A 20816-nucleotide genomic window follows, 5' to 3' on the forward strand; every position below is an offset into this window, starting at 1 on the left:
CGTATAGCTGAATGTCAGAGAAGGCTAGAAGCAGGAGTTGAAGACCCGGGAGACTCCAGGCTCTAGCGGGAAGCCACTTGAGATTCCTCACATGTGGACCATGGGTACCCCAATACTATGTGTACCATACTCTTGATCAGGATGGGTTTCTAGGCACACCCACATCAGTAGAGACTGGTATCCCAGACAGCTTGGCAACTTTAGAAGGAGCCCAAACTAGGGAAAGCAAACAGGAAGTTTTGTACACCTGGCCTAGCTTTTCAGGATAGAAGACAAGAGGGAACCAGATGTGTAAGGCAGGTAAATCCACAGCACGTCTGAGCCTTAAATCCTTAGCCAGGCTGAACTGTAGCATATGCATTTCTGTTGCAGTAAATACTTAAAAAAATAAAATATTCGTTTATCTCTTTCGATCTGTCTTCTCTTTCAGTCTGGAGAATCAGATCTTCATTATTAATACCTAACTTAATATCCATCAATCAGTGAGAAACCTTAACCTGCAAAAATCACCACTCTCTCTCTTGGAGTCAGTGACTAATTTTTTCTATGTCTCTCTCTCTCTTTTTCTCTATCTCTGTGTGTACCTGGGTTGCCTGCTTTCTTGCCACAAGACACTACAGCCTGTCAGGAAAGGCTGTCTCTTTAAGGTTCCCAAGCTGAGGCACCACGTGACTCAGAATGGCGCTGGCCCGTTCTTACTCAGGAAATAAATACCTTTTAACTAACTCTTAGGCTGATAGCCATAAACCTTTTAGTCAATTTTTGCCTAACACATTGGTGCACCACCTGTTGTAGTAAATATTAAAAAATATAATGGTTTCTCTCTTTACTGGCCCTGAGGTCTCACTCCTCAGGTCCAACCCTGATACAGAGCCTCGCTCGCGCACCCCTGGCACCTGGTCTGAGCCTCCACGGCCCAACTCATCCACAAAACTCCACTTCCCCAAGAATCGCTGCCCAGTCATGTACTCAAGAGGTGACTATCTGAACCTTCCCATTTTAATTAGTAAAATAAAGAAAAGCCAGTGACTGGGCAGGGCAAGGGAGGTGGAGAGAAGGGAGGTCTAAGAAGTCAGAGGATGGAGAGGAGCTAGACCCAAGTGGGATTGATTGGCATTGAATAGCTATGAGCATTAAGGATTTTATAGATCTAATATCTACATAGAAGGGCAGTTTGTATCTTTGTCTATTTGATGCAATCTTGTTGTGTAGAGGGTTTTCGGATTGAGAGTTGAATATATAAACCTGTATGAAAAGCTATCGGGCTGTAGAGTTGTGTTTGTGGGATTTTGGGGTAGAGAAACACCCCGGAACAGAGGCAGAGGACAGGTGGTAGAAAACTGCCAGCGAAGGGAGTTGCACAGTATTAATAATGAAGATCTGATTCTCCAGACTGAGAGAGAAAACAGATCGAAAGAGAAAAAACAATGTTTTATTTTTTAATATTTACTGCAACACATTTCTCTCCTAAAAAGCTGTCAGGAAAGCCTGGGGGTTGGGGAGCAGAGACATGGCTCAGTGGCTGTCTTAGAGGTTTACTTCTGTGAACAGACACCATGACCAAGGTAACTTAAAGGACAACATTGAACTTGGGCTGGCTTACAGGTTCAGAGGTTCAATCCAGTATCATCAAGGCGGGAGCACGGCAGCATGCAGGCAGTACTGAGAGTTCTACACCTTCATCTGAAGGCTGCTAGTAAAAGACTGACTTGCAGGCAGCTAGGATGAGGTTCTTAAGTCCATGCCCACAGTGACAACACCTACTCCAGTAAGGCCACACCTCCGAATAATGTCACTCCCTAGCCCAAGCATATGCAAACCCTTGCAGTGGGAAAGGTGACTCAGGCCTGGCCACCTGAGGTTAATCCCCAGGACCCACATGATCAGAGGAGAGAACTGGCTCACTCAGGTTGTCCTCTGACTGCCACACATGATCTATGCTACATATGTGCATGGACCAGCAAATGTGTACACACACACCCACAGAATTAATAAATTATAAGGGCATGGTGGTCCATACCTCACAGGCAAATGGATCTCTCTGAGTTTGAGGCCACCCTGGTCAATGAATCAAGTTCCAGGAAAGCTGGGGCTGTTACACAGAGAAACCCTGACTTGGGAGAAATGAAAAGTAAAAGGCAAGCCTTAAAACTTTTTTGAGCTACAGGAGGTGTAGTTACTTATACATTTATTTGCAGCAGTGGAAAACTTGAAAGAATAAGAAGCAAGCTAGGTAAGATAGTTCATACCTGTCTCCCAGCATTTGAGAGGTGGGAAAGTCAAGTTTCAGGGTTGTCTTTAGCTTTGCAGTGAGTTTGAGGCCAGCATGGTCTACATGAGGCCCTGTCTCAGAAATTTAATAATTATTTAAAATAAAAATTAAAAGCAAATCAAGGAGGCACAATGACATGAAACAGTAGCAATCAAGTAATAAAATCCAAAACCAGTTGAGATCTGTGCATCTCCTTAGCAGTGATTTATAATAGTTTATTTTGCAGTGCTGGTATCAAATCCCAAGAAACCCCTTGTTTTAAGTCCACCCCTGTTGTGATTTGGATGAGAAATGACTGTCATAGGCTCGTGAATATGAGCACTTGGTCCCAGTTGCTGGTGCTATTTGGGAAGTTGTGAAGTGATTTTGGAGGAAGTGTGCCTCTGGGCTTAAGGGTCCATAATCTTGACCTATTTCTGTGTTTTCTGTGTATAGATGAACTGATCAGCCAGCTTCCTGATGCTGCTGCTACACTCTGTGCCTCTTGCCTTTCCTCTGTGCCTCTGGAACCCTAAGCCTTCGAATGCCATTAGCAGAGGCTCTGCTGATAGAAGCTTGGAAGATAGTGATGCTGAGAGATGCAAGCAGTGGGCGCTCAGCTCATGAGATGTCAGAGGGGAGCAAGGACGGTTTTAGGACATAGACTAGAGGCCAGTCATGAACTATTTAACAAAGAATCTGGCTACGTTCTTCTGCCTGTAACCTAAGAACTGCATAAGGCTAAGTAATAGACCTTAAAAAGTAAACAAAAGAGAACATGATGTTGGTAGGGCTCAGGAGCTCGGAGAGAAATGAGAGGGGCAATCAAATATATTATATGAAATTCCCAGTTGATAAAGATATTATATTAAGGGGCTGGAGGGATGGCTCTGAGGTTAAGAGCACTGGCTGATCTTCCAGAGGACCCAGTTGAATTTCAAGCACTCACACGGTAGCTCACAACTACCTGTAACTCTGTTCCAGGGGATCTGACACCCTCACACAGACATATAGGCAAAACATGATGGATGCATATAAAAAAAATCTAAAAAACTGATAATAAAAATCTAATGCACTTTCTTTGGCAAAGGAAATTTCAAAAGAGCACATCACCTCGTCTGTTATTCCTAGTTATCCTTACTCAGGTCCCTGATGAAAAAGTAATGGGGGAGGGGGTGGTGAAGGAATGAAGATTCTGTGGTTGAAGGAGTAAAGGAACACTGGGAATCTTAAGATTTCAGTCCAGTTACACACTGGCAGGGAGGCTGTAACTGTGAGTAGTTAACATTACAGAAGGAATCCTACCTGCTCTGCACAGTGGCAAAGGTGCCTGGAGGTCAGCGCAACACCACCAGCTAAGCCCGAGAGCCTTAGGAGTTGCTTGCTCCTAGAGAGTAACTCCCTAAGCAAGTTTTTCACCAGCTGCTGCAACTATGGTTCGAGGGAGTCAGAAATTGTGAGAACAAAATTAACTCATTTAAAAATGAAATTAATGGCCTTTCCTTCAGTCTCTGCTCCACACTTTGTCTCTGTATTTCCTCCTGTGAGTACTTTGTTCCCCCTTCTAAGAAGGACTGAAGCATCTGCACTTTGATCTTCCTTCTTCTTGAACTTCATGTGGTCTGTGAATTGTAACTTGGGTAATCTGAGCTTTTGAGCTAATAGCTACTTATCAATAAGTGCATATACCATGTGTGTTCTTTTGTGACTGGGTTACCTCATTCAGGATGATATTTTCTAGTTCCATCCATTTGCCTAAGAATTTCATGAAGTCATAGTTTTTAATAGCTGAGTAGTACTCCATTGTGTAAATGTACCACATTTTCTGTATCCATTCCTCTGTTGAAGGACATCTGGGTTCTTTCCAGCTTCTGGCTATTATAAATAAGAGCAATCCCACCAACAATGGTTGAGTGTTCCTCTTTCTCCACATCCTTGCCAGCGTTTGCTGTCCATCCCATATACAGTCACCGAACCCAGACAATATTGTGAATGCCAAGAAGTGCATGCTGACAAGAGCCTGATATAGCTGTCTCCTGAGAGGCTCTGCCAGAGCCTAACAAATACAGAGGCGGATGCTTACAGCCAACCATTGGACTGAAAATGGAGGAGTTAGAGAAAGGACTGAAGGAGCTGAAGGGGTTTACAACCCCATAAGAAAAACAACCATATCAACCAACCAGACCCCCCAGAGCTCCCAGGGACCAAACTACCAACCAAAGAGCACACATGAAGGGATCCATGGTTCCAGTCACATATGTAGCAGAGGATAGCCTTATATCCAAGATTTTAGGACTCAGTTAAAAAGATAGTGGGTAGATACAGCCAACACTTCCTTTTCCCAGCAACCACCAGGATGGCTGAAGTGGATCAGAGTCAGAAGTGGACCTTCTGCAAGTTCACTTACAGTCCCTGGACCAGCTGCTAGACATGTCCTGTGAGCAGCTGAAGCAGTTGTACAGCACCTCAGAAACAGTACCTGAACCTCAGCCTGCGACAGAAGCAGCACTCACTGCTCAAACACCTGAGAAAGGCCAAGAAGGAGGCACCACCCATGCAGAAGCCCAAGGTGCTGAAGACTCACCTGGGGGACATGATCGTGCTGCCAGAGATGGTCCTGCAGCATGGTGGGCGTGTACAATGGCACAGACTTCAACCAGGTGGAGATCAAACCGGGTTGATCGGCTACTTCCTGGATGCCATCCCCTACAAGCCCATGAAGCCTGATATCGGTACTGCCCACGGCTCCCACTTCATCTGCCTCAAATAGCCAAGGCCGATAAAGACTCATGTTTGGTCCCTGGTGTGTATGTGTGTGGGGGGGGGTGTGTGTGTAGTGTTACACCTCAGAAAAGAGTTTAAACTTTTGAATAGTGTTGAGACTTAAAGAACTGTGGAGACTTGTAGAGATGGAGTAAATGCATTTTTGCATCATGAGATGATAGACAATAGTCTATGTGCAAAAATAGAATGTTATTTATTATTTAAAGAAATGTTTGGGGTGGGGGGTGTAACTAAGTTGGTAGAGTACTCATGTATCTTGCATTAAAACCTCGCTCAATCCCAGTGCAGCATATTCTGGGTGTGGTGGTGTTTGTAGGAGGATCAGAAGTGCAAGGTCGGGTGACCCGACTGGTACTGTCACCCTCCTAGAACCCCCCAGCCAACTACCTGGTGTCTGTCTGCAGCTGCCTTGGAATGATTTGGTAAAGTGAATACTGAACATGCTTCAGCCTTAGCTTCAACCCTGAAGATACTCCTGTTGTGCACAGATTTACCTATCACTGTTCCTATTGGGTTGTATTTTATAATTAAATCTTATATAGCTGAAAGTGCCCTCAGGATGTCCTGTAGAGGCAGCCTTTTTTTTTTTTTTTTTTTTTCCCACATGGTTCTGGTCGCTTGTCTGTGTGGCCTGGAATGAGGACAAACAGAAGTGAACATCTCCTTTTGATAGCATGAAATTAGTTTTTTAATATGTTACATTCTTCTGGTATATTGATAACATATGCATTTGAATAAAGTTGAAGAGCATGGTAAAAAAAAAGAAGTTAAGGTGTGTGTGTGTGTGTGTGTGTGTGTGTGTGTGTGTGTGTGTGTCTAGCTCTCTCTCTCCAGATATATTTTTATACATACACATATTCCTCCCAAAAATAAGTAAATGAAGGGATGTGTTTGTGTGTCAAGGTGCCTGGGAGTAGAATTGTGACGCTGACTTTTTGTTGACTGGAATGAACTTAATCACCAAAGAAGCACACCTCTGGGTTTTTCTGTGATGCTGTTCTGAGAAAAGCTTAACTGGAGATGAAAGACTCACTCAGACGTGGGTAGCATCACTGAGTCAGGTCCCAGACTGAATGAAAGGAACGAGTAAGCTGAATATCAGCATTTCTATTTCCCCTGCTTCCTGGCTGTGGATGCACTGTGATCAGCTACCTCACACTCTGCTTGCCATGATTTCTTTGCTCCTTGGTTTATGTTCAGTGTTAAACTGACAGGCTTTATAATATAATCACCAAAGAGACAAACATCTGGAGATCTTGGTCAGGTCAACTGAGGTGGAAAAGAAGACCTATTCTAAATATGTGGGTGTCAGCATTTCTTGGCCTTATGGTCCTCGGCTGCATAAATAAGAGAAAGCTAGCTGAGTAAGTGGTCACCACTGTCTGCTAGGATTCGTTTGTTTATTTAATGTATGTGAGTGCTCTATGTACACCTGCACACCACAAGAGGGCATCAGATCCCATGACAGGATGGTGCTGAGCCACGGTGCGGTTGCTGGGAATTGAACATAGGACCTCTAGAAGTTTTATTTTAATCACTGATTCATCTCTCCAAGCCCCACTCTTTGCTTCTTGATTGCTGATACAATGTAATCAGTTACCTTAAACTCTTGCTACCAGAACTGCTATAATAGCCTATACCCTCAATTTGTGAACCAAATAAACCTCTTCTCCCTTAAGTTGTTTTTGTCAAGGTATTTTGCACACCAGTAGGAAATATGAATGAGATGTGTAATTGGTACCAGGAGTGGGGTTGTTATTGTGATGAACCCGAACTATGTGGTTCTTAGGCCTTTGGAACAGGCCTTTTACAGGAAGAATGTAGAAGAGTTTGGGATTTTGGGACTTAAAAAAATCCCTTTGAATTCTGAAAACATAGCTCAGTGTGTTGTTTTGGTGGGGGTTTGGAACACCAGGTTGAAAGAAATGCAGAGAGTGGTTTATGAGGTTCCAAAGAAAAAAATAAAGACTTTTTTAGGGAAAAAAAATAGACATCCTGTCTAAGAATTTAGCTTTGTTCTTCCCATGCCCTGAATTTTTGTATCAGGTAAAATTAAAATATATTCAGGCCCATAGTAGAAAGTATCAAAAAGTTGGGAGAAAAATTTAAAAATATGCAATTTAGTGAAGAAAGAAAGTTTACATTTGCAACCAATATATTTGCTAACAAAAAGCCTGTAATTGTTAAGGATAAATCCTATACTGTGCACTGGGACAAGTAGACCTCCACAGAAGACCCCACTCACCTAAGGCTGCAACTTGTGAAGATATGCATTCATTTTAAAAGAGAAAGCTCATGCTAGAGAGATGGCTCAGCAGCTGAGAGCATTGTCTGCTCTTCCAGAGGTCCCAAGTTCAAATCTCAGCAACCACATGGTGGCTCACAACCATCTGTAATGGGATCTGATGTCTTCTCTTGGTGCATCTGAAGATAGCTACAGTATACTTATATATGATAAATAAATAAATCTTGTGGTGGGGGAAGCTCAGCTTATAATGTGGAAGGGGTTCCCTACTTCTGGAAAGCAACCACCTAGGAAAATGTCTCCTCCAGAGACAACACACACAGAGTACTTCAGCCGGTCCAGGTGGACCAGACTCCATCACAAGATGGCAACAATGTTGACATCGTTTACTCTTTGTTACTGTTTTTTTCCCCCAAGCATGAAGGAGTCAAGGTTGAGAGGCTCATAAGAGTTGGCTCATGGTTTCAGAGAGCTGCAAAGGCTAGACAATGTATGGCAGTTGTAAGCCCTGCAAGGAGGCCATGGAAGCCAGTTTGTGAAGTTGAGATGATGCCTGACTAGTCATGGAGATCACAGAATATTGGAGATATCAAAACCATGGCACATCCCCTAGGAAAGATGCATGTAGGAAGTGGAACAATCTCAACAGAGAGGCTTCATGTGCCCAAGGTAGCCAAACTGGAATTGAAGGGGCTACATGGATCTTTGGGGCCTGGATGATTCCATCACTAACCTCAGATGCTAGACATGGAGCCTCGGGATTAGTCACCTCTGCCATTCTGTTGTAGCATTGTGAAACTGACTGCTCATATGTAACACTTGATACTATGCGTTACTGGGTAACGGTGATGCTCTGTGTAGCATCTTAGGCTCAGCTGTTTCTTAGCCATTCCTAGGTATTCCATAACATGTGTTATGACAACATTAGAAAACCCGGATCTTAAAACCTGATCTTCTTGGGAAAGTAATTTAAACCCTCTCAGTTTCCACTTTTTTTTTTTTAAATTAATATTTCTAACTTGTGAGGATTAGTTTGGAGCAGAAGGCATATAACAGCCTCTCAGTGATGCTGGCTCACTGTGTTCTTGTGGCGAAATAGCCACAAGACTTGGTGATACCCACACGTAAGAAGCAGTCTGGCTGATCTGGGAGACATGGTGCTGTGGTTTATTACATTGTTCTTGTTTATAGCAGCTGCTAACAAATAGACCACAGTATCTAGCCATTTCCACATGGGAATGCAGGGGCAAGAGTCACACAAGGCACACAAAACAAATTCAGAAGACTTGGTGACATATGCACTCGGGAAATGGTGACCCAGGGGCCTGGGCACCAAAGGAACAAAGCTCAGCTCTTGTGATCAGGAAAACTGGTTCTTACGATTGTTGTATAACCCATAAAGCAGGACTAAAGAAAAAAACAGAAGCCAGGCATGGTGGTGCACACCCTAATCTTAGCACTTAGAGGCAGACATAAGTGGATCTCTGTGAGTCTGACGCTAGCTCAGTCTGCAGAGCAAGTTCTAGGACAGCCAGGGCTACACAGAGAAACCCTGTCTCAAAAAACTGAGGAAAGAGGTGGGGTGTATGCTCCCACACGTGTGTGCCCCGGGTGTCCCCTCCACACTGTTGTTTATCTCTGTGATGCTTTAATAAACTCTCACTCCCAGCAGTTCATCTCGGTGTCCTTCTTGAACTTGCATTTCTTAAATGTCTCATAAAACAAAACAAGGTATGATAAAGCTCCCTTAGCTTTCTATTCCAGTGACACAGGGAAGGCAGGTAACAGCCTCAACTGTAATCCTGGTTATTGGTGTTGGCCAAAGCAGTACAGCTCAGACAGATAGCCCTACTGTCGGGACTGGAGAGATGGCTTAGCAAGTAAGAGTATCATCTGCTTCTCCAGAGGACCTGGGTTAAATTCTCAGAACCTGCATGGTGGCTCACAGCCCCAGCCTCAGGGGACAGAACATCCTTTTCTGGTCTCTGTGGCCACTGTGTGCACACGGCTCCCAGATATACATATGGGGAAAATACCCATACACAGAAGATAAAAATGTATAAGCTGAACATGGTGGCACACGCCTTTAATCACAGCACTCTGTGAGTTGTTCCAGCACTGCCAGGGGCTGTTATACAGAGAAACCCTGTCAGGAAAACAAAAGAAAAACAAGACCCCTCCCCCCAAAAGACAAAAACAAACAATGAAACAAACAAAAGATAGCCCTACTATCTAGTCGGAGATGGTGAGGTCTGGAATCCATCTGTCAGAACCACAGCTACATACAACTTTTCCAAGGCAAGAAATTCTGTCTGAAGAGCCTGGGGGGCTGGGGGTAGGGGAGCTTTTCACTTTAGCAGTTGGGAAAGCACATCCTCTACTGGTCGTTCTATTGAGGAGAGAGCTGTGTATTGAAACAAGGAAAGGATGGGTGGTGGATGGAGGTAAGCCACCTCTAAAATCTTGGGAGTCCCTGCTGGAGGAATTAGCCCATCTCTGCCTCTTGCAGAATGCCTTGAAGGTAGCGCGACAGTCTGGAGACCAACTGTGGTGTGACCTTATGAACTTGGCCTCAGATGCACTCCAGCTGGAGCTGGTAGCAGTGTGAGGAACAAATCTCCACAGTTCCTCTTCAGTATCACCTGCATCTTAGTCTCCAGCCTAACAGCCAACTAAACACTGGACATGCGTTTCTAGACTGTCTTCTGGCACTACTACTCCCATCTTTTGACACACATAACTTCTGATGCCTCTTACTGAAAAAAGAAAAAAATAAAAAAAAAGAAAAGAAAAGAAAAAACTTTGGAAGGTTGGGATGCAGCTCAGTTGATAGAGAGCTTTCCTAGTATGCAGGAAACCTTGGGTTTGAGCCTCAGCATCTCATTCTCAGCAGAGCACAATTGTAACCCTACTAGCATTTCATAGGTGGAGGCAGAAAGATCGCACGTTCAAGGTCATCCTTAACTTCGATAGTGAGTTGGGGGCTGGGATACATGAGACCCTATCTTAATTTCTTTTTTCTTCTTTTGGATCCCCACTTTGCCACAATTTGTATAGTCATAAAGGCAGGAAGTCAGACAAGGGTCTCAGTCTTTGGAGTTCCTGGGAGGATTGTCAGGTCAGCCTTGTACAACTTGCGGCTGATAGTAGCCCCAGCTCAGGGCCAGCAGCATTAGGCACTGATCCATCCTACTATCCCACAGAGGCAGCTTCAAGTAGGAGCTGGATTGACGCCAGGCTGTAAGGGATGGGGGCTGATTCCAGACACTTGGCTCTGACTGGCCGGTCTGTCTCCTGGGACTCAGGAGATGCCTGCTCAGGTTGCTCCATGGTGCTAAACCTGTGCAGACCCTCAAGACAGAAGGTGACCTGAGCCATCTTTTGGACAGCTGCCCAAGTTGCCCTGAAGGCTGTCCCTCTTCTACACCCACCCTGTCCTCCAGTCTCACAGCAGGGATCAGTGATTAGCCAAGTGGAAAGAGAAGGACTCTGTGACCTTCTAGTTACCATGATGACGACAGCCAGTCATGATAATGAGTCTCTAATTTGCCCTCGAGACCTTTCAAGAAGGAAAAACCGGTGAACCATGGCTACCTACTCCTAAGTCAGCTTTCCCAAGCTAATGTTTTTTCTACCCTTTGAGGACAGATTGGTGCTGAGACTTTGCTTGTGTCTGTGTTCACACCTGCCGTGAAGGGATATGTTTAGAACTCTCTTTGTCTTCAGTAATTTGTCTATGTGGCAGACTCTGGACACCATGGATCTGAAGCCCAGGATGTTAGGCTCAGATGGCTGGGTAGCATAGTTAGAATTCCTGATGGCTGAGCTGTTCCTTCCACTTTGGGGACACCATCTATCCTATAACTATCCTGACAAGAAAGATCTAGTCTAAAGAGACACACTCTGCCCCTCTCTTTAGCTGTCAGACTGTTGAAACAATGGACCTCCCCCACAAAATTAAAATCTAATGCTGGAGAAAGGAAATGTTGAAGCTCTGGTACCAGCCAGGGTGTTGGAAGTGGAAGAGGGTATTTCCCAGGAAGGGACTTTATATAGGTCTGGCCACTTGCATGACAGATCACTGGAGCTGAGACAATGGCGGGTCATCAGTGAGGGGGACCACATCTTGATCCTGGCTGTTTAGTTATGCATACTTCTTCTCCTGGAAGACTGGCTTGTGGCATCACCTGACATTTGTTCTTCTTCCCAATGTGGCCACACTGAATATACCTCCTTTCTCTGCTTTTCTGTTTCTGTCTGTCTTTCTGTCTATCTGTCTGTCTATCTAGCTAGCTATCTTTATCTCTTTCCCCTCTCTGTGTTGTCCACATGCATGCATGTTCATCTCTACATGCATGTATGTACATGCATGTGGAAGTCAGGGATCAGCATCAGGTTTTTCAATGAAGCTGGATCAAGCTCCAAGTGTTACCAGGAAGGCCAGTGGTTTCTTTGTGGGTTCCTAGTCTCACTAATGGAAGAGTTGAAAAACAAACCAAAATATCTGACAGTATATGACACAGACAACAGGGCTGGGAAGATGTAAGGCCTGGCAGCTGCTGGGGCAGGAATAGATCAGAAATGAGAGAGGAGGCGGAGGGCTTCAAAGAAAGAGCAGAAAGTCCAGAGCATCTGGGAAAGTATACTCCCGCTTTGGGCAGGACCCAAAAGACAGAGATGTAAAATGATAGAAAACGAAGAACGGCATGCCTTGAATTAAGACTGGAAGCAGACATGCTCCAAGCCTCGTGCAAGTCTGTACTGAGAAGGCTCCTGAGAAAGTAAGTTCACTCATTAAAGGAATGATTTAATTATTCCTCCTCCAAGCATGGCTTTAGTTCAATCAGCTTTCCTGGTGTGGGGAGAGGCAAGTGGGTTCCTGGCCAGGTGATTGACAGGCCCAACTGGATTACATCTTCAGAGGAAAAGAGAATAGCGTGTGATATTTTGAGTAGCTTCCAGGCTTTGGTTTTAGATCCTAGGATAAATATCTGTCTCTTACCGGGGTATGACTTTGGGCTGAATCTCGCCATCTGCCTGTTAGGAGTTGGTATGGAGTCTTTAAATGAGGTCACGTGGAGTTACCCTCAGAGCTGCATGCCTCCAAGATGCTGCTTTCCAGCCCTCTCTCCCCCGTGCCCTGTTTGGACAGGGCAGGTATCCACCTTGGAGCTTCCAGACTCCCCCATGAAAATAAACAGTGATGGTATGCGGGCTTCCTGTTGTACCTGAGCTCAGAGGGAACAGTGGGCACCCCCTCTGTCTCTGGACCCTCTCCACTCCTTGAGCCTAGGGTTCCATCCCACCTGACTAATAATGCCTGACTAAGGGTGGGGGAGAAGACTGACCTGAAGGACCACCTCACTTTTACCCCTTTCACATCTAGCCTGCCTATACCTTTCCCTGGGGGCCACATGTCCTTGGCAGAGGCCGAGCGAGTCCCACTGAGTATAGAAGCAGCACTCTGGAACTGACCCTGTGCGGCCATCACAGCCCCTGGCTTCTGAGACAGTACAGGTTGTCCTGGAAACAGGCTTTGGGTCTGGGTTGAGATCTGACTCCAGTCCAGATCTTTTAAACTACCCTCCAGGCAGACCTGTGTGCCCTACTCTGGGCTCTGTGGCTCTCCTACTCCCTTGCAGAACTCACTGTCTAATCTGTGTCTTGCCTCTGCAACCCCAACTCAGATCCCAGACACAGAGGCGGTACTGTCTTTCCTCCTAGAGTGCTAGGTAGCAAACTATCTGCACCCTGGTGGGGATGCATCTCTAAGGAAACAGCACTTTTGCTCTGTGTCTTTGGGCAGCTTACTCACTTTTCTGGACTGGGTGTCTGCCTCTCTCACCTGGGCCGGGACTGAATGTTTGCGTTTCTAACTGGTTCTTGTGGCCACTGCTACTCAGGTAGGAGCTGACGGCCCTGCAGTCTCTCCTAGCCTAGAGTCTCACAGGAAGAGGTACGTCTTTCCTTTTATGTCCACACCCCCTTCTTTGACAGCCTTCATCTCTGGATCCCAAGAGGACACTCCACCTAAGGCATCAGAGGCTAAACAATCAAGCGTTCTTCCACACCGGAGGCCTCCAGCGGTCATCACGGAGAGAGATCAGAAAGAGAAGTAACTGGAGAAGGTCAGGGAGGAGGGGTGTCATCCCAGACAGGATGGCTACCTCTAGTACCGAGTTCCTGAAATAGGGAGCCAGAAGCCAACGGGTCAAGGGGCCCCTCCACACTCCTGGGCACCTTTCCCAGGCTTTGCAGTGCAAACTGGCTTCAAGAGCCACCACCCTCCTGACTCTGCTCATCCTGTGCCGTTTGAGCTGCCTTCGGAGCCACATCTTGAAGAGGATGGTACACCTGGTGCTAGAATGGATGCAGGAAGCAAAGCATCTCCTACAACGTCATTAAAAATCAGAACCTACCTGAATCTGCCTCACCGGTAATACATCTACAGCCTCTCTGAACCGGAAATAGCCTCTCTGGCCGGAAATAAGGTTCTGCGTACCCGTTCCACTCTTGACGGTCTCAATGTCACTCTCAGCAGAGCTTGCTCACTTCATGCCCGCCCTGGACTGTTCTGTCCTGTTAAGTCCTCACTCCTTCACCCATGCTAAAGGTAGTTGAAGGAGGAACCGTTAGACTCTATGAGGCCGATGTTGACTGCAGGAGGATGGACCCGTGCTGTGCTCAAGGTCTCTAGTGGAGGAAGATGTTTGATCTTTACTGTCAGTTCCCCAAACAGGCCAGTCACCAGGCCACAGTCGCATGCCAGCCGGGAAGACACACTGTGGATTTGGTTGGGATCTAGAGGCAGGACTTTTCTGGTCCTAGGATTATTTGCTCAGTCTAAATCTTAGAGGAACACAGTGTGGGGATCTCTTGGTGAATAGACAGTCCTTGACTGTCTTAAGGGGTTGGAGACTCATCAGTACGGGGATCTCGCGGACAGTAGGTCCTCACCATAGGTCCTTACTCTCGACTGCAGCCTCTTGGTTTCCAGGGCTGTCCCAGGAGTCAAAAGCTGATACCTGACCCATGTACTATTGGATCCTTAGTAGCTGGTACAGCACCAGGCACACAGTAGGTGCTCAGGAAACAATGATGTAATGACTAGACCAGAAAAACAACTTGCTAGGGTGGGTAGTAAACTGCTGCCCACTTGAAAAATCCCAATTCATTTAATGTTATGACTCTAGAGATAGTATCTGGTCCCAGCCTTGCCTCTCATGAGGACTGCCCCCAGTGACCCCTCTAATTTCTCTAAGGCTCTATAGACCACCGGGCTGGTTGAGACCTCTAGAGACCACAACAGGTCTCTGGGTCCCAAACTTAACTGTGTTCGATACTGAGGAGTTTGAACCTCATCCCTAGCAATTTTGGTTTTGTGGCCACAGGCTATAGACATTGGGGCTGTTTTTTTAAGCTTCTTCAGATGACTGTTGTAAAACACAAGTACAGCATTTCGGACCTGATCCACCCTCATTTCATAGCCCAAACCCCTGAGAGGTGAAAAGGCACCGCCAGGATTCAGCAACTCCTCAGAGACAGAGCTGAGCACCCAGGAAGCCCTGATATACACAGCAGCTTCATGACCTGTTCAGAAAAATGAAGTTAAAGACACCTGGTTCTGAGTCACATCCTGTCCACATCTCCTCAATCTGCCCAGAGGTTTTAGTTTTAATTCAGCAGAGAATGCAGCCTCTCCTGGGACTTCCTCTTTCAGCTTTGCGCAGTCTGGATTTTATGCACACAGCTCTGATTTGCTCAGTTTCTTGGGGGGATACTCTGCTCCTGTCCCAGTGCCTTCTGCTGCTGCCCCTCCTCAGCCTTGCTGGGTTGTCACTGGCCTGCCTTCCTCCACTTCCGCTGACCCTCTACCCACTTACTTCCCTCCTGTTCAGTTCTTGGCTCCCCCTAAGCTGCTCATTAGCAAGATGTGGACATCCTTGACTGTCATCCCTGTCTTTTCCTACTTAGTTGAAAACCTTCCATCTTGCTCTGTTGAGGGAACACCAGCCCTAGAGGATGGCTCACTGACAGCTGCCAAACCCCGTACTTGAGTCATGTGGAATACAAACATGTTGCTTTCTTCATTGAAAAACACACAAACAAACCCAAAACAGACAAGAACTGCAATGATAACTTTTGCTCGCCTGATGTAATTGTCTCCTAGGATTTACTGCCTCAGTCTGCTAACCTGGGGCTAGAATGTTTTCACCCCTGGAGACTTACTGCTGAATGAGCTCACCCTTTCTAGTTCTTTCTGAGCTCTAGCTGGTTCAACTCAGCTGTTCCGGCTCAAAACACTCTCCATGCTAGCTGATTCTATCTGGCTTCTCTCTCTCTCTCTCTCTCTCTCTCTCTCTCTCTCTCTCTCTCTCTCTCTATCCTCTCAGCCTGTCTTGAGTTGCTCTGCTTGACCTCGCCCTAACTTTGTTAATCTGTTCTAATCTTCTGACTCCTCTGCTTGTTCTCTCTCTTCAACCTGCCTCTGTACAACTCTCTGGGTAAAAACTATATCCTCCCCTTCCTTCTCCTCGCTCTGTACTTCCCTTAAATATCTTCCCTTTCCTCTCTGTTCTCTCGAAAGTTGAGCATATCCTACTGTTAAAACTTTTTTTTTTTTTTTTTTTTTTTTTTTTTTTTTGATTTGCCACTTTGTTTGTAACTCAGACATCACTTTCAAACATGGCTGCTTCCTTCTACAAACTAACTTTACCTTCATCGTTTGGATTCACAGGTGTGTACTAAGGGAATACTAAGTCTGTATTCCAGCCAGAGGGATTAAAGGTATGTGCTAAGGCTGAGCCACACCACAACAAGAAACTTTTTTTTTCAGTAAATAACACAATCTTGGGGTTTGACGTGTGAGCAAATATCCTGAAACAAACAGCCAAAACAAAACAAACATCAGCAACAACAAAACACAGATAAAGGCCCTGGGAGGGAAAATAAGGTTAGCCTTCATCATTAGTTCAGTGAACACCCCACACACTCCAGACTCCTTGAGCATGCTGACCCTCATTAGCATCCACTGGAATGGGATCATTCTGTCTTATATATAACATGAAAGTGGGGGTGAAGTTGCCTGGGAAGAGGGCCTACTGGGAAGGCCATAAGGAGAGAGGGTGGGACAAGGTGGGCAGGGTCAATGGACCCAGTACACGTCATGAGAAATTCTTTATGCAACTCATAACTATGTACAATAACTAGATACCAAAACATTTTAAATTAAGTTTTATTTAAAAAATTTTTTTTAACGTGTGTGGGTGTTTTACCTACCTATAAGCCCATGCTTCAATTTTGTGTCTGGTACCACAGACCACTGTGAGCTGTTCTGTGGGTACTGGGATGGGAACCTGGGTCCACTGGATGAGCAGCCAGTGCTCTTAACAACTGAGCCATTTCTCTAGTTCATCAGAAACTTACAAACGATGCTTTCTCTTTTAAGCATGTGACAGACAATGAAACTGATAGTCGAGTATACAGATGAAACACTGCTGGCGAGGAAGGCTCATGACCACAGCATCTCCAAGATATGGCTAAAGATGAGACAATTCATTATACATCAGCTGCTTTCTGGTGCACCATCTGAGTTCTCTGTGAACATGTGTAAGCTGGGTGCTATTGGACTAGATTTCAAAAGAGGAAAAACTCACAGTTGGCTGAGTTTACTACAAACAGGCTTGATGTGGGATGATTCTGCCCAGCACAGGCTCAGGAAGTGTTCTAAGTCTGTTTGAGGTAAGCTGGATTGGTGTTTGATAGGTTAGGGGTATTCAGTACATTTTTTTCCCTATGATGCTGGATCTTTCTACATATCCTACAGTGGCTCAAAACAGTGTCTTCTTGCCTCAGCCCCCAGGGTGCTGGAATTACAGGTGTGAATCATCATACACAATCAAACATACTTTTAAAACCCTGTTTATTTAGCGTGTATAGGTCAGAGGACCACTTTTGGGAGTCAGCTGTCTCTCATTGTGTGGGTCCTAGGGATCAAAGCTAGGTTGTCATGCTTGGCAGCAAGCACTTTCACCCACTGAGCCATCTTGCCTGCCCTCAATGAGTCTTTTGCTCATAGGGTTTTCTATTTCCAAGCATTTGTTGAGACGAAACCCCACTGTAAGTCCCGGTGCACCTGTGATTGCAAGAGGACCGCTTCCCAAGGGAGAGATGGGCATGGAGCCATTAGCACAGAGTGGGGACAGGCCAGCAGGCTCCTCACAGGTGGCCATTGTAACAGAAGGCAGTCCTTTTACAGTAGGTGACTCTCTTCCCTGGGCAAACAGCAACTGTCATCCAAGAAGGTCTTGTGTCTGTTCTTTCTAGCCAAATGTCCTCAAAGCACCTCACAATGCTGGACCCTACAAACACTGGTGTCAGGAACCTGGGTGCTGCCTGCAGGTTTTGGGGACCCACCTCTGTCCTTGTCCAAATCTTGTGCTTTAGTTTCCGAGTCCCCTTCATGTCCCCGATTCTCCAGCAGCCCCCCCCCAACAAAGAACAAGTTGGAAAAGTATAGAGTGGGCTTGGTTTTGAGTGTTGTCGCCTTTCAGTGCTCAGCCTCCGGTATGAGGAGCAGAGTAGCCCTTTGACAAGGTCAACCAGGAAATGCCAGTGATTAATAAGTCCCCCCCCCCTTGCTAAGGAAAAAAAAAAAAACAGTGGAGTGCCTGGTGGAGATGCCCTGCTGGTAAATCGGATCAAGTGCTTGCTATAGGGGAGGTGGACCAGAGCCAGATGCCCAGGAGCAAGGGAGACACTGTGTGAGCCAGATATGGCACATATGCCTTTAATCCTGGGAAGGCAAAGGCTTGCAGATTTCTCAGGTTGAGGTCAGCCTAATCTACATCTATAACCCTCGTGCTAGTTGAGTGGGGGTGGAGAAAAGTGAGGCTTGGTGCTCAGTCTAGCAGAAACAATGAGTTCCAGGTTCTCCGAGAGACACTCAAAAGTAAGATTGGGGGGGGGGGGGTGGGCAGTGAACTGGCACAGTAAACCTTCTGAGGAGAGAACAGACATGAAAATCGTCCTCTGGCCCCCACACTCACTAGTCATGTGCACATATCACAAGTAAACAAATAACAGTATGATTTCAAAAATAAAATGGAGCAGCAGCTGGTCTCAACACCAGTCTCCGGTCTCCACATGCATCCACTGGCAAGCGTACCCTCACACCCTCGTACACACACGGAAACAGGGAAAGAAGATCTGAGACACAGCCCCACTGGATTCGAGCCCTGGCACTGAAAACAAAGGAGCCAGGTCAAAGACCGAGACAGCAAAATCAATGTTATGATTGGTTTTGAGGTCAAAATGCCACAAATCAGAATTATGGGAGGAAGGGGGTAAGAGTTTTACCTAAAGAACTGTGCTGACTGCCTTGATCTCGGGGGGGGGGGGGGGGGGGAGACGCAGCGGTGCAGTGGCCCAGGCTGTGGCTGTGGGCCGCACCTTCCGGTAGCAGTCCAGATAGAAAGGGCGCGGTGGAAGATGTGCCTTTTCCTCATTGGTCTTCCCTGCCGCTGAGCTGGTTTGCCCTGTTACACTGACATCAGAACCAATGCTTCCAGGATTCAGTAGTGAACTAAATAAAGACCAGTGGCCCTCCAGATGGGGACTGCTGAGGCTTCCAGCTTCAGGAGCCAGGAAACTTCCAGCCTCTCAGCCTCTCAGGCATGATTCAGCTGCTGTTGCTATTTTAACACAGGCACGATTAGTCTGTGTGTGTGTGGGGGGTGTGTGTGTGTGCGAGAGTGTGTGTGTGTACACATCCCTACTGATTGTTCCTTTAGAGAATCCTGACTGATACAATTACAAATTAAAGCCAACCCTAAGAGAGAGAGGAGGGGTGGGAGAAATTAGATTAAGGGAGTCTGAGTCCAGTTCTGATATTTGCTGGTCATCATTGCTTTCTATACAAGCTGTTTAATCTCTTCATTTTCTCAGATTTTATATGAGAACTGTTCTTTCAGTGTTTGATGTAACTCATGTAAAAAGCAGGACGGGGGGGGGGGCAGCAAGATGGCTTCACATATGCTGTCCTGTCAGGAGCCATCTAGGATAGGCTAAGACTAGCGGGTGGCCTTCCTGGAGGTCTGCCTACATTCCTGGAGGCAGACATTTTGTGGTCTGGGATGAGGTGAACTCAATGAGCCAAGGTCCCAAAGAGACTTCATCTCCAGGTTGTTTTTTGCAGCTGATATGCCTTTCTTGTCATTATTAAATTAATATAACAATATGGGCATCAGCCCACCCTCTTGATCAGATTTTCTACAGATCAAAATAAAGATGAACTTTCATGAATTAATGCTGTTTAGATGAATTAATGATTTTATAGAATTCCAGATTTGATTCAAATAATCTTAGGAAGAAAGTCTTAGGAGATTATTTTAGTTGTTTTGCTGGAAGATGTAATGAAGTTAAAGTTGGGAATGTGACGTGTCCACTCATAATCGTAAGTAAAGGTTGCATAATGAGAAATACAAGGCGCTTTCACAATTATGCCAAAAAGAAAAATAGGCTTGGGACACATTTGTGTTCAAGGAAAAGCATTCAGATCCAAGGATGAAGTCACAGGTGTGCACTATGACAAGGCCAGGGCATTAAGAAACTGTTGCTTTGAACTTATAACAAGCACATAGAGTGGAACACTGCTTTCAACTTAATATCAACATCTTTCTGTAACTCCCGTTTTGTGTAACATTTTATCTATGAGGTAATTCTCTAAAGATTTTTTATCTAAGAAGGAATAAAAATGCCAAAAAAAAAAAAAAAAAAAAAAAAAAAAGAGAGAGAGAGAGAGAGAGATGATGTCGTGGCTTGGGAGACTCTGCCCCATCTGTCCATCCATCCATCCCTCTGTCTATCCGACCATCCATCCATCCATCCATCCATCCATCCATCCACATGTATATGTCTGTTTATATGTAGGTATATGTGCACGTATGTAAGCATGCATGATACTTGTGGAGTTGACCGTGACAGATGGTTGGGCTTGGCCAGGGTGCAGGTATATGAGTATATGTGTCTGTGCATACTGGCCTGTGTAATGCTTTGTAATTCTTTTCCTTTCCTTTTCTCTCTGGTTCAAAAAGAGTTAATTAGCTCCCTGGCTAGTAAGAGGCTTCTGGCTGCCTGATAAGAAAAGGGAGCAATAAGTGCTTTACCTAACCCTCCCCCCAACACACACACACACACACACACACACACACACACACTGTTAAGCAAAAGGTGATAATTCCCCTGAAGCCATTGGCTTCTGTCCCCAGTATAACTAAGAATCAAAGTAACTATTTCATTGTTTTACATGTACTTTATGTTCATTGTAACTAGTAAGATTTCAATGCATACTATCAAACCTTTAAAAAAATGAAGTATTGACAAAAATATATTCATATAGTTTTATGCAAAAAAAGAATCAAAGTAAATATTAACAGTAAGCAAGCTTTACACTTGGAAAACCAAGTTTTGCTGCCACGCAGCCAGATGCAGGTTTCCAGCATTCTCCCGCTACCCGCAGCCCAAAGGTTCTTTTTC

The sequence above is a fragment of the Micromys minutus genome (genome assembly GCF_963924665.1).
Source record: "Micromys minutus genome assembly, chromosome: 1".
In the NCBI taxonomy this organism is placed as follows: domain Eukaryota; kingdom Metazoa; phylum Chordata; class Mammalia; order Rodentia; family Muridae; genus Micromys; species Micromys minutus.